Source organism: Pieris napi, chromosome 2 (genome assembly GCF_905475465.1).
Source record: "Pieris napi chromosome 2, ilPieNapi1.2, whole genome shotgun sequence".
Lineage (NCBI taxonomy): Eukaryota > Metazoa > Arthropoda > Insecta > Lepidoptera > Pieridae > Pieris > Pieris napi.
Genome location: NC_062235.1, coordinates 2,813,649 through 2,828,195, shown reverse-complemented (window position 1 = coordinate 2,828,195; position 14,547 = coordinate 2,813,649). Strand labels below are relative to the sequence as shown.

At 34.1% G+C, this 14,547-nt stretch overlaps 1 protein-coding gene across 2 annotated transcripts in view; it reads right to left on the bottom strand.

Annotated features, from left to right (window-relative positions):
- The window catches only part of LOC125056370 (dystroglycan 1), a 95,417-nt gene extending 80,870 nt beyond the window's left edge, over positions 1-14,547 (bottom strand). The window contains exons 1-2 of one of the 2 annotated variants that reach the window (XM_047659422.1): positions 14,260-14,547; positions 2,226-2,256 (exon numbers count right to left, since the gene is read on the bottom strand). The gene's annotated coding sequence lies outside the window, so the exon portion shown is untranslated. The remainder of the gene's footprint in view (positions 1-2,225; positions 2,257-14,259) is intronic. The other variant, XM_047659431.1, reaches the window with a different exon arrangement.

Below are 14,547 nucleotides of genomic sequence, written 5' to 3'. Positions count from 1 at the left end.
TTTTTAATATAAAAAAAATGAATTGTTCACTTAAGAAACTTAAATGATAACTTTTAGGTACAAATTAATAGGATTTTTTTAAACGAAACATAGCTATTAAATGTATAAAATATATAATGAAAAACTGAAATTCTAATTCCAAATAATTGTAACAATCAAATTGTCCGCCTGTGGGGAGTGGTGGGGCCCACGTTAAGAAACACCGGTCTGCTTACTAACTATGTTTTCCTTCACATAGAAGGATTTATTGTTGCAGTCGGGTATCGAACTCAAAACCTCATCGGAAAACGCTAAACTAGCATCTTTCTTCTATCATTAGACTCCAGCACTTATTTGGACCAAGTTTTTTTTTTATAAATTGTCTCTTTCCTGGGACATCATGTTAACACTACGATCTAGCCTAGTAATTTTAACTAACCTAATTTACTAAAAAGGATATTTAACATAAGAAAGTGTCTAACAGTCTCTATTAAAATACCTTCATATGGTACCTAGTAAACTGTTTTATATTCTAATAACTAAATATATTTTTGAAAGCTTTTATTTGTATAGAATTTTCTTAGCCGACATTATATAAATTTGATATGTGTTTAATCGAATTATGTAAATAATAAGATAACACACATATCATCTACACGCAAACAAAGTAGCGTGCCTAACAACTAATTTATACGAAATGTTCATACAAATTCGTAAAACATTTGAGCCAAAGTAATAAAAGCTCAAACGCTCGAAATAAAATGGCGGATTCACGAAAGTTCAACACGCAAAGGTAATCTCAAAGCTCGATAGAGATAAAGTCAAGAAACCTCAGTTCAACTTGTAACTACACAACTCGTACACATTTAACAGTTTCAAAGGAAATTAGTGTTTTAGTTGAAAAGTGACATCAAACATTAAATTTTGTTTGTTGTTAACGGTCTTTCTGTATTCAATTACTTAAATAGAGTCTGGTTTATTTTAAAGCCAAAAAGATATCTGACAGCCTCTGGAGATTTATAGTTATTTAGGCAAAATACAAAATACCATCCGTATCACCTCGACGTCCGTCGTTCCACAACTGAGCGTTTTCTAAGGCAGTTTTTGCAGCGCACCACCACTATGTGGAACCAGCTGCCCACTGAAGTATTTCCGAACCAATTCGACTTAGGGCCCTTCAAGAAAAGAGCGTACCAATTCTTGAAAGGCCGGCAACGCACTTGCGAGCCATCTGGCAATGTGAGTGTCCATGGGCGGTGGATATATTAAAAAAAAATATTTAAGGGAGGCCGGACACCGCTGCCATGAATCTGATTTTTAATATTTTGTTCATTTAGGTAGCCAACTTTTATAAAAATTAAGAAATTGTATTAAAAAAGAATGAATGGCCAACCGTAAAAAATTATAATACTTATAAATATGTATTTTTTAATGGACTAGGAGGCAAACGGGCAGAAGGCTCTTCTGATATTAAGTGATACCGTCGCCCATGGACACTCGAAATTCCAGAGGGCTCGCGAGTGCGTTGCCGGCCTTTTAAGAATTGGTACGCTCTTTTCTTGACCGACCCTAAGTCGAATTAGTTTGGAAATACTTCAGGAAGCAGCTGGTTCCACATAGCGGTTCCACAACGTTCAGTTGTGGAACGACGGACGTCAAGGTGATACGGATGGCATTTCTTTTTACTATTAGGAACTAACTAAGTATTTGTAATATGTGTTCTTAGACATATTTATATTATTAGCTTGTATTATTTTGAATAAGGGTTACTGACCGAAAAATTATGTATGCGAAAACATACACTATAATTTATATGCGAAAAATACCTCGTACTTAGCTAGATTATATTTAAGTAATTAAGGGAAGGTAATTAATTTCCCATTTGCCATAAATTGTACGTACAAGGTTTTGCAAATTAAAATGTTAACAAAAAGCCTAGAGGGCCGTTCAAGTATTACGTAAGCACCATAGGGGATGGGGGGGGGGGTCCCTTTGATTTTCTTATTTGGTGATTACGTCAACAGTAATTATTAACTTTTTTACACATATTACCCATACATCTATGCTTGAAAACGAAATGCATTTTCGAGGATTCCTACAAAAAATTAATACGTTTGTGTATTATTATTTTTGAGAGCTTTGCTAACTTTTGCTGACAAAAAAGGGGGGGGGGGGGGATAAATTTCAATAAATCTGCTTACGTAATACTTGAACGGCTCCTAAGGTAGGTAAAATAAGGTACTGACCTTGTAGAAGCTCATTCGTAAAATAATTGACCTGAAACAAGAAAAACAATTATGAAATATGTTTTACTAATTTAACACACTGCCCCTATAGTACGAGAACGTTAAAATTATAATTAATTATTTATTGTTTGAGATATCCTCCGAATTGCGCATGTCACATTTCTACGTCTAATTTATCGGTTTTAATAGAAAAGACAAGACACGTGTTCTAATCGTAACTCCGCCGTTCACGTATTACGTACATACATAAACGTATTAATTTTTTGTAGGAATCCTAGAAAATGCATCCTAGACAATGTGTGGGAAATATGTGTAAAAAAAGTAAATAATTACTGTTGACATAATCACCAAATAAGAAAATATACAATTACATATATAAAGGGTTTTTCAACAAGAACTTTGTTTTCTAAAACAAAATAAAACAAAGAATTTAGAGGAAAATGAATAAAATTTTTATTGTATTACAAAGAGAAAAGTTTGGCAATTATGAATGAAAAATGATATCTGGCAAATGTCCACCACGACCACGCTGACAGATGTTGATTCTTTCATCAAAATTTTTAATCACTTTTTGGCAAAATGGAGGGTCTATTTCGTTAATGACATCACGGATTTTGAGTTTTAAGGCTGCAATCGATTCGATTGGCTCCGTATAGACTCTGTCTTTAACATAGCCCCACATAAAATAATCCAGTGGTGTTAAATCACATGATCTGGCTGGCCACTTAACAGCTGAATTTCGCGAAATTATGCGCTCGGGAAATTTGGTTTGCAATAAATTGATCGTTTCATTGGCTGTGTGACATGTGGCACCGTCCTGTTGAAACCACATTTCAGTGATATCCATGTCATCAATAATAGGCCAAAATTTAGTGGTTAACATCTCGCGATACCGTGATCCATTGACTGTTACCGCATTTCCAGCCTCATCTTCGAAAAAAAACGGCCCAATCACGCCTCCAGACCACATAGTGCACCACACAGTAACACGTTGAGTATGCAAAGCCTTCTCAATAATTGCTTTAGGATTTTCAGAAGCCCAAATGCGACAATTTTGCTTGTTGACGTACCCTGACAAATGAAAATGGGCTTCGTCTGAAAAAATGATTTTTTTCAGAAAAACCAGCAGGTTGTTCCTGAATGAACTGAGCGAATCTGCGGCGATTTGAATGGTCGATCAGCTTTAATTCCTGCACCAGTTGAATCTTGTAAGGCTTCAAAGCCAAATCCTTTCGCAAAATTCGCCATGTTGTGCTTTTGGATAACCCCAATTGTTGAGAACGTCGTGAAATTGAAAAATTTTGATCTTCTTCAACACTGTGGCTCACGGCGGCGATGTTTTCTGTTGAACGACCCGGTCGAACACGTGTTGGTGTTGGCACATTTTGTACCGAGCCTGTCGACTCAAATTTCGCGACCAAATTCTTAACAGCGGTCTCAGAAGGACGATTATGCTGGCCGAAAATATCACGAATTTTACGAATTTTACTTTAACAGAACCACCATTTTTATAGTGGATTTGAATTATTTTAATGCGATTTTCGAGCAAAATTGAATTCATTGTAATAATTGCCAAAGCACCTGCTACGAATACCGCCAAAAACTAAATGTCAAAACTATCACGTTCTCGGTGTTGCTACAATTGAAAAACAAACTTCTTGTTGAAATACCCTTTACTAATGATACAGCCGCCTATAGACACTCATGTTGCCAGAGGGCTTGCAAGAGTCGTATAGAAAGAAACCTAGTTTCAAAGAGAGACCACTAGGAATGCCAGCTACCTGGTATCATGTTTATAAATTATGCAAACTTTACAGCAAGGTCTACCTTGACCCGAACACAACGATTGATGCTTAAGCATCTGAGGGGATATGAAAACGAGATCTATTCACTTCAGTTTTTCTAGAATCACAGCGGACACGAATAATTAAACCAACTGAAAAGTGTTTCGGTATCTTTCTAACAAATATGCGAAGCCAATTACTGTGTAAGTGTAAGAACTAGTATATGTTTATTGTATATGAATACCGGGATTACCCTGATTAAGAATGGATAAAAACAACGGCGCGTTTCGCTTGTTTATTGGTAAAAGGAATCAAATCGCACTGTGTACTGGAAGACTCACATAACAGCAGAATGTTCATCGTTTTGAATTTGATATGTACATCTTTTTTATCTGCGTGTATCTGTTAAAACAGTGCTAAATAAACAATGTGTTCACTATTTTATACATATTTTATTTATAAGTAATTATAAAATAATAATATTTAAATTTTGTATGAGATGCAAAACGCCGGAATGTTTTTAAAAGTTTTATATTGAAATACGCGTCACAGACTTAGCTATAATATATATTAATATACCGTACTATAATATATATTATAGCAAGCTACCACACACTGAGAAATATATATTTTGCCTTCATTTAATTGATGGTCGTCCTAGTGTCTTGCTATACAATAATATATAGTAATATGCAATAATGTATATTACGGTATCGCTTAGTGACGTCACAGAAATATAGGTATAGCTGAGTGTGCGGTCACGCGAAAATTAGTATAGAAAATATATAGTAATATGCCTAGCCTTAAAAATATTAATATATATTATAGCTAAGTCTGTGACGGGCTTAACGATTCATGCGCTACAAAAACTAATTAGCGCAAGCTAGCGAATTAGCGTATTTGCACCGCGCAATGCACTTTACGCATGTCTGCTTAGAACTATTGAATCCTATATTATGCGTAGGTAAATCACGTTTACATAATACTCAAATAACCAAACAAATATGTAGCAATTTTAAATTGACCCCTCAAGTTTATAGCGCTCATCGTAAGGGCAATTAAGGTCATGTAGGTATACCTTATAATGTAGAGGGGCTCAACACGCAATGGTTTATTAACCATGTTTGATTTGTTACTACAATTATATACTACACAATATTAACTTTGTCTTACGAATAAAGCAAGGGTAGCATCTAAATTAATATTAATAAGCTTCGGCATCGGGCTCGATTTGAAGAATTGTTTTGGAATGGTCCATTTATCGAGGAACACTTAATAACAATACACAACGACCTAATAAACGTATGTAAAATTGGAGATATATACAACGAGGTAAATAAAGGTTTAGTAACCTAAGATATTAATTTCACCGAACTAAGAATTCCATGAAACCATCATTATCTAATAATTGAAAACACAGGATATTTTTACTCTTAAAAGATAAAATGCACACAAAATTTTCGGTTAACACAAATATTTATTTTTAGGGCAAAAAAGGAATGAATGCCTCTCCCTTTTATCAAAGGAAGTCTGTATCGTGTCCAAATTGTTGGTAACAGTTGTATTTTTTGCTATAATTTGACAGTGGCCCTTTTAGAGGTTCTATCTACGCTTCTTATGGACTTTAGTTATGACTGTACACTGTTAGCAAAGTGGTTTACATTGGCCATGAGGTCGGGGTTTCGATTTATAGCTATGGATAAACAGATTTATGTTCTGACCGTGGACAACGTGTAAATAAATAAACTGTCTTAGAAACAAAAATCGATGTTATATCGATTTCGCTAATACACACTTGATCAGGGGGATTATGGCGGTGTGAAAATGATGTTGAGTATCAAATATATTAATGTTGTCTATGAGTCAATGTCAAATAGTTTATATTAATGATATATGACACGATTCATACAATTGGTATAGTTGTAGGTATTCATAAGAAACTTTTTCTCGTCTTTCTGTCAGAGACAGGTGTTTAGATAAATTGGTGCAATTAGACTAATTTATATGAATAAGAGGGATATAATAACCACGAATTACATAAATTCTTGACAAAGTACCGTTTTTTATATAGTTCCCTCTCATTAGTCCATAATAGTGTATAGTTTTGAAGACGGTGAGTATTTCAATTGATCGGTCCATCTGGTTTGTGAACGCCCACGTGATCTTTTGCCATCATCACCATAGCCTCTGCGCATTGTATGGCATATGGTAGGCGAGTCCGTTACGGAGTCGGGTCAGGATCTATGTATTGGTGCGCTTCGCAGTCCACGTTATCCTTAACATACATTTATTTATCAAAATACTTCTATTTCGTTTACGGGAAATCTTTAGTCTATTACTAGATTTATAAGCAAGTTTTTAAGTAACATTATAACACTGATATAAAGGCGTAGAGACAAACGCTTAAATATTAACATCTAATCTACCTTTGTGCGTAAAACTTGAGCCAAAAAACTTTATCTTATACAAACATACGTCTGCTACGCATTATTTGACAACGATAACGTAAGAATTGCTAGGCAGGATGTGATTACATAATTGGACGCACAATAGCTAAGATTCAGATTTCCCAATATCCCCGACTCTTGTGGTGCGAGACCTTATTCAGTACAAATATACATATATATTTATAACTATTCCTATTCTATATTCATAGGCGAGTGGGGGCCCGTAGTCTTGTCTCCGCTACGCTACGCTATCTTAGTGCAGAAATCTTCCAGGTCTGAAGCTTCTTAATCGTTCAGGTAAATGCTCGGTAGTTCCTAGTTACCTTTATATCGATTTGTTGCTCCAGATCGCACCTGGAGGCTCCAAATACAGAGGAGTAAAAACTTAGCGCTGTATGATTCACGTCAAATTTTTTTTAGAGTTTGACATATGTGAGTGTGCGTGTTTGAATTATACCCTGTTGTTTTCTTTTTATTTAAAAAACCTTGCCAATGCTCGGCACAATGATATATTGGTACATACGTACAATATGTACGACTCCAACACGGGTTTGACATACGAAAAAGACAAAAGAAAACTTTATAACCATACTAAAAAAAATGTACAATACACGGCAATAATTATTCATTTCACTACAATATGTTTTATATACAGATTTTTTTTTATTATATTTAAATTTATTTCATCACGCCTTTTTCCTAGTGGTAGGCAGAGACGTCTCTCGATTCATCTGCTTTCATGACATTCACGAAGCAATCTCGTCGTCTAGTACCTCCAGGATTTGGTCCAGGTATGTACTAGGCCTACCCAACCCGATTTCACCATCCTCAGAATTTATATACCGTAATAATTTCCTTAATACTATGACAGTTAAGCAATAAGATTAAAAGTTATATGCCTTCTGCCGTGGGTTCCTCGAAACTCGAGTGTTAACTTATCAGACCAGGATTGACTTTCTAAGGAGCTTACGAAGGGTTTTGAAATCCTATTCTACTACGGATAAAGGGATACAATTGTCTACATGAAACCTTTTATGTGTAAAGACCAGAAAATAGCCTTATTTAAAATAATTGTATAAAACGTTACTTCAACAAGTAAGTTTGACTAAAATTGATCGTTTTACCAAAATATTTAGAACTATACTATATATACTTATATAAATAAATTTAAATATGTTTATTCATTATAATGTGCAAGATTTGGAAACCATTTTAAGTAAAAAATACCTGTGTCAACTACCCACAGCTACCCAGCTGGTCCATAACTTAATAGTTTTTTTTCTTTTCAATTATTTAATGTAATTAAATAAATTTTGTAACTTAGCTTGAAAAAAAACATGGGCAAATATTTTGACAACTCTCACGTTGTATTTAGCTTAATGGTACTCGAATGGATTGTTTACATATAGGCCATACAAAAAAAAAGTTGGAATACTGGTAGTCTATCCATAATCCCTATACTAGACAAAAACAGTGTACATATTTTTGGGAGTTTTTTAGATTGACAAATGATCATCAAATAGATACAGAAATCTGAGGCCCAGATTTTTACAAACGATCACGAATAATCAAAATATAATTTTAATTCAACAGACTATAAATACAAAATGATAATTAAGTTAGTGGAATCCTAGACAGCTACAATCTTTTGACAAATTGCTTTGACTCAACTTACATCTGGTGACAAATTTATTACCTCCCTCAAATATGCAGCTTTGTTTTAGTACAATTCATTTTATGTTATGACAGATTGTGGTAACGTTATTTATATGGTGATGTGTTTTTACAATTGGTTACATTATTCATAGCTAACACGAATAAGTCATTGTTAAATTTAAAAAATTCTACTTATTTCTCGTTAATAAAGCAAGGGAAGAAGGTAATGAACTCGACGTTCTAAATGCATAAAGGCCGATTTACATTATCTTAGTGTTTAGGAGAGTGCTTTAGGATAGTACTTTAGTTGAAACATGTAAACGCTACTTGCTTTAGTAAACGCTACGCTAAAGAACTTGCCTTTCAAGTTGTACTAAAGCACTCTCCTAAACACTAAGATAATGTAAATCGGCCTTAAATGTAAGTGAGTGTGTTCGCTGTGAAAATATGATAAGTGCTGTAAAAATGTTATCAGTAAAAGATCAGTGTCGCTACAACCTATTTAGGTCTGTATCTATTTCATGATCATTCGTCAATCTACAAGGCAAATGGGTGACCATCCTGTGCCTGACAGACGCCGTCGAATTTTTGGGTCTAAGGCCGGTTTCCTTACGATATTTTGCTTCACTGTTAAATGTTAAATGCGCACATTCAAAAAAAAGTCCATTGGTGCACATCCAGGGATCGAACCTACGACTTCAGGGATGAGAGTCGAACGCTGAAGCCACTAGGCCAACACTGCTCTATCTATCAATGCTACACAGTCTTATTAAAACCCTTTAAAATAAATATCTTTTTAATCTATGGTATACAATCCAAAAGTATAGAAGACTCAACTCGCGCCACACCAAGCAAATCCAGTAAGCTAGACTCACGCAGCTATTGCATGAATACGTTATAAATCCTCTGGGATGTTAATTCCTATGCATTCAGAGATCGCCATGGTTTATCATTCGTATATGCTACATATATAAATGCAAGTCTATGAAAAACAGTTTTCCATCAACAGAGAAACTCGGTGACAATTTAAAGTACCTATGTTATTCGATGAAAATTATTTCAATTGACCGGAAAGTTGTATTACGAGCTTAACAAGTTATCAAGGAGAAATGCACTGGTTTTGATGCATAGAAATCTGGTTCGCGTAGGTGGCACGTAGGTGGATGTCTGTAAGGGCTTACTGTCACGCAATCACGTCTGCTTAGTTAACGTACAAAGAGATGTGCGTACAGCAAATATTTAAAATAATATTAACATGAAAGGAAATAACCAATCATTCGTACATTTTTAATTTTATCCTACCAAAGTCCAATCGCGAAGTTGGCCTGGACAAGCAGGTTGTCATTGGCAAGGAACAAAAGGTCACGGCAGATAGCTAAGTAGCTCTCCCAGGTCTTCTCATAACAGTCGCACTGACAAAAGTCGCATTGGTTCGGAAATACTTCAGTGGGCAGCCGGTTACACATCCTGGTGGTACGCGAAAAAACTGTCTTAAGACACGCTCAGTTGTGGAACGACGGACGTAGAACTGATACGGACGCTAATTTGTATCCTGCCTAGACGTCCGATGATGAAACTCGAAGCTGCAGGTTCGAACAACTCCTCTGAACACTCTCCATGGTCAATGCGGTAGAAGATGTAGAGAGACCCCACATCTACGCAACGCTAAGGGATCAAGCCACACGGAAAGTGACTGTACGTTGACGATTCGAGTCGCTCTTCATTGAATACAGTCAAGCGGCATAATATATATTTCCTATATAGCGGAGGGTTATTTTAGGCAAGACAATTAATTAATACCCATTACAGGTTTCGCTTGATTAGGCTAGGCTTCGATTTAGTGTTCTTCTAATACACTACATGATTAGCTGATAAGCGTCTTGGTTATAAAGCATTTATATTTTCCAAATGATGTAGCGTGAAAGACATATTGTATCTACTTTAAATACCAGAAGCGATAAAAGTATGTATTTTCATTTAGGAGTCAATTGATTACAACCAAATTTGCATTAGAAATAAATTATCAATTTTTTATTGTAAAAAGTAAAAGTAAAAAAAACATTTAATCATGTAGGTAACATAATGTACACTTATGACTTCTCAGTAAAGAAATACATATTAATGCTTCTAATTTTACATTTACTGCCAGTTCTCAAATCAAGGGTAATTATGGTTAACTTTTTTGACTATAATGGCTTACACATAAGACATAGATAAATACTATGGCGGGCTTTTTTGTAGAATTAAGATAAATATTTCCATCATACATTACATGCTAACTCGAGCGGTTAGTGCAGCGCACGCCAGATGGTAGGTTTTTTCCTACTTACTTGATATTTTGGACAATTCACGCAAAATCTTTATAAATTGTAGCCTATGTGTTATTCTGATGTATAAGATATATTATTGTAAAGTTTTATTAAAATCCATTCAGTAGTTTTTACGTGAAAGAATAACAAACATCCACCAATACTTACAAACATTCGCGTTTATAATATTATTAGACATATGCTCATTCATTATCGTTTTTCTTAAACAATATATGCAACATTGAAATTGAATCAAAGACTTATTTTTTCTTAGGCGATAACCTTGTATTTAACTTTAAGTACATCCAGTTATCAAAAGCCAAAAGTTCAAAGCCACCAAAGATTGTAAGTGAAGAATTATATTTTATCTCGTATTTAGACGGATAGGGTTAGGGGTTTGGGTAGTAGGATTCCTTTCTCCGCAATTAGACTCCTAATTGGTCCGTTGTGCGTACGAGTCCTGGCTAATTTACCCAGTCTAGCTCCTTCCAGAAGCACAGAAGTCTCCTGGGCACTTCACAGGCTTCCCGGAGCGTATTAGTATTTAGACGGATATGTTAAACCTAGTTTTACACATTAAAGCATTTTTAAGCTAAGCGAGAATAAAATTAAGAATGTCCATAGCAAATCACCTGTATATTGAGCACACATATACAATATACATACATACACATTACGTACCCTCACTCTTCCACTATCACACAAGACAGCCAAATTAGTATTACTTAGTTTTATTGTATTGAATAAACTTTATATATTAAATATTTGAACCTTTTTGTTTATATTATGCATCCCATCTTAGCTATATGTTTAAATGTTTTTTTAAATATATGTTAGATGTACGTAATAAATAAATAAATCCTCTTTAAGTAGCTTCGAAGTTTTAACTTTAAACACAGATTATCTCTAAATGCCAAAGATTATGCTAAGTTGAACGGAAGTTGATCTCAGCGCGCTCTGAGTTTTCAATATGAAACATTATAAATTTACATTTTAAACATCAGTTATTAAATTTTACACCTATCTACGCGTTACATGAAATCGGTTCCAAAACAGCTCGACATATGTAACGTTTATCGCGTTGAACGCAGCTGCCCTGCGTAACTCACAACCATAAACAATCCAATCCAAATATCAATTGTAAAATGTCGGGTGGCTATTGGCCTTAATTCTAAATGGATCGTCGGACCACATTTCTAGGCTGAATTAATCACTTTATTAGCCACAATCACTTCGCTCGCAATGAATAGAACGGATCGGTCACAAACAGAGGCGTAATTAAACTTATTGGGGTCCACAGCAGAATCATCGGGGCTCTCTCGATGAACATAGCGTCTTATCTATTTCACTAAAAGCCATTTCGTTTCGTGTACGAGGGTCTCCCCTTAGCCACAATCAACTTGCCTGTCTATACGATGCCAGTATACAGCTGTAATTATGATTTCTAGCAAGAGTACGTTTAAAGATTCAACCGTATACCTTTATAACTTCGTAAGCGACTTTTTAGGAAATGGTAAACGTGTATAAAATTCTACGCACAAAAATTCGCATATAATAGAAATACAATCAGCAAATAATTACGACTTTTTAAGGCGTAACTTGCTACAGTAGTTAGGACTTCCTGTTTCCTAGGATGGCAATCGTGAAAAATACAAATTGTGTTTAATGAAGTAACGCTTATGTATTGTATAGTGTGGTAACGGTCTATTTCCTTTATCGATGACATCACATCGGATAGAGGTACGACGCTATTGTATTGAAATGATTTCCCTTTTAGGGAAGCTTGTATAGCAACCTATACAATTTATAGGCTCACCGCTTGAAGCCAAAGCTCAGAGAATCTGGTACTTATAGATAATAAGAGAACTTAAGAAATATTCGGGATACTGCATATATTAATTACAGAAGCGCTTAACAAGTCAACAGTAGCCCCTATGCTAGCACTGAGCGGTCGATTGAAATACAGCCTAACCAGAAATATGAAGATATGTATGTGCAAATGAATTGTTACCTTATTATATTATATTAATACTAGCTGACTGTATGTATATCGTTTATAATTAAAAAATAGGGGTTGATCGTAGAGGGGTGAAAATTAGGGGTTGTATGTATTTTTAATGCTGCATCATAAAAAAATAAAAAAAATAATTTAAGGGTACCTTAGCATTTAGGGGGATGAAAAATAGATGTTGTCCGATTCTCAGACACACCCAATATGCACACAAAATTTCATGAGAATCGGTCAAGCCGTTTCGGAGGAGTTTAACTACAAACACCGCGACACGAAAATTTTATATATATATTAGAAATAAATAATTTATTAATATTAATAAATTCTTGCAAAGCGACATACATAATATAGTTGTATAATAATAGTTCAACTAGTTTCGTAAAAATAGATTTAGATTTGATTGATATGGACCTAATTTCATTAGAAGAGAAACTTTACCGCATAAAAATACACTCGTAACAAATCCATTAAATATTGCTTCCATATAAATACGGTTAAGATAAAACGTATTGCACATACGTCTGCAGATGATAAGTTAATCTGTGGCGCCACATTTGTATGGCAACAAATGCAATAGTGACTCATTCTCATTGTAAAACGATTCTGAACTTGGCTGCACTCAATATGGACATAGAATAAGAATGTAGTTGATTAGGTATGAGATACGAGTTTTAACTGCCGTGTTTAGTTTTCAAAGCGGCTTAAATAAAAGCAAGAAATAGTTTAAATTAAAGTGAATAAACTCATATCAATCTAAAAATAAAAAAAAACAATTCAGTATCACACTTTAAACATCTCAAACAAAAATAAATCTACTAATGGCCTACCCTAAATGTAAATTATAATCTAAATATTGGTGTGTCTGTGCGACTGCGAACATATTTGAATATCTGTGTGCAATGCATGATATGCATATTAAGAACTATTATTAATACTTCAATGCAAAAACAACTAACTCAAATACAAACCCTAAGTCACAAATGAGAGCTATTAAATCAACAAGTTGTAAGGACTTTTCAATTACAACTTTAAATAATGCAAATTAATGAGAACTGGGTCAATTCATTCTCAAGTGAGACAAGAACCAGACTAGGATTGCCTTTCGTTATTGATGAGGTAGTTTTAATTAAAATCTTTTATAGGCTGTATTATGCTCATCCACTAATAGCTTCTATTGTAATAATTAATAGTGAATTAGCCTTTGAATGTGTAAGGCATTATACAAACTTAAATTAATTACTAATTAAACTTTAGGTTAGTTGATAATAAACTGGACTTTGGAAAACCCTTCTAATACTATTTAGCGAGACAAAGACTAGAAGTCTTATTTATAGCGGGAATACGAAGAGTTTCACACAGACAACAAAAAATGTAAAGGCTGAAACAAGAAACTTATATTTATCGGATATGATGTAACACAAACCTTGCAATGATGCTTTGTGGTATTTATTTTAAAAATGGTTTTTCTTTTCTTAACTGTGTACAAAAGAAGTACCCAGCAATATATTTAAAAAAATAAATTAATATCAGTGTAAATGAAAAGTAGGTCCAAACAAAAACATTTTAGCAGTGTTGTTTCACCGTATCTCATTAGCTTTAAGTAAGGTTGGTTCTACAGTTTAAATCTAATTTTTATGAAAAAGCAGACAGCAGCAGAAGCAGACTGAGTACAAACAGTCTGTTTTCATAAAGTTACTATTGCATATACTATTTTATTATTTCAAAAATATAAATTTAAAAAGTTTTATATGTTTATTTATATATAATCACAATAAGTGGTGCAAGTATTTAACTCCTTAATAAAATAACTCAGTTCAAACTACTTACCTTGTAACAAGCAGTCTTCTATTTCAAAATAAGTTTAGTAAAGTATTTATAAACGAGAGTTCATAAAACACAAGCTGCAACCACCTTTCTGTCTATCAATAATAACATCACGTTCACTTCTTGCTATTCTTCTATCACTTATCATACGCTTCTAAAGAATTTATGTGATAAGACCGAAAGAGTAACATGTTTATACAAATTAAATGATGTCTGCTTTATTATTGAAAAATATTACAACTCCCTAATCCCTACATGTGAAATAAGTATAAACTATAAAGTAAAACTATG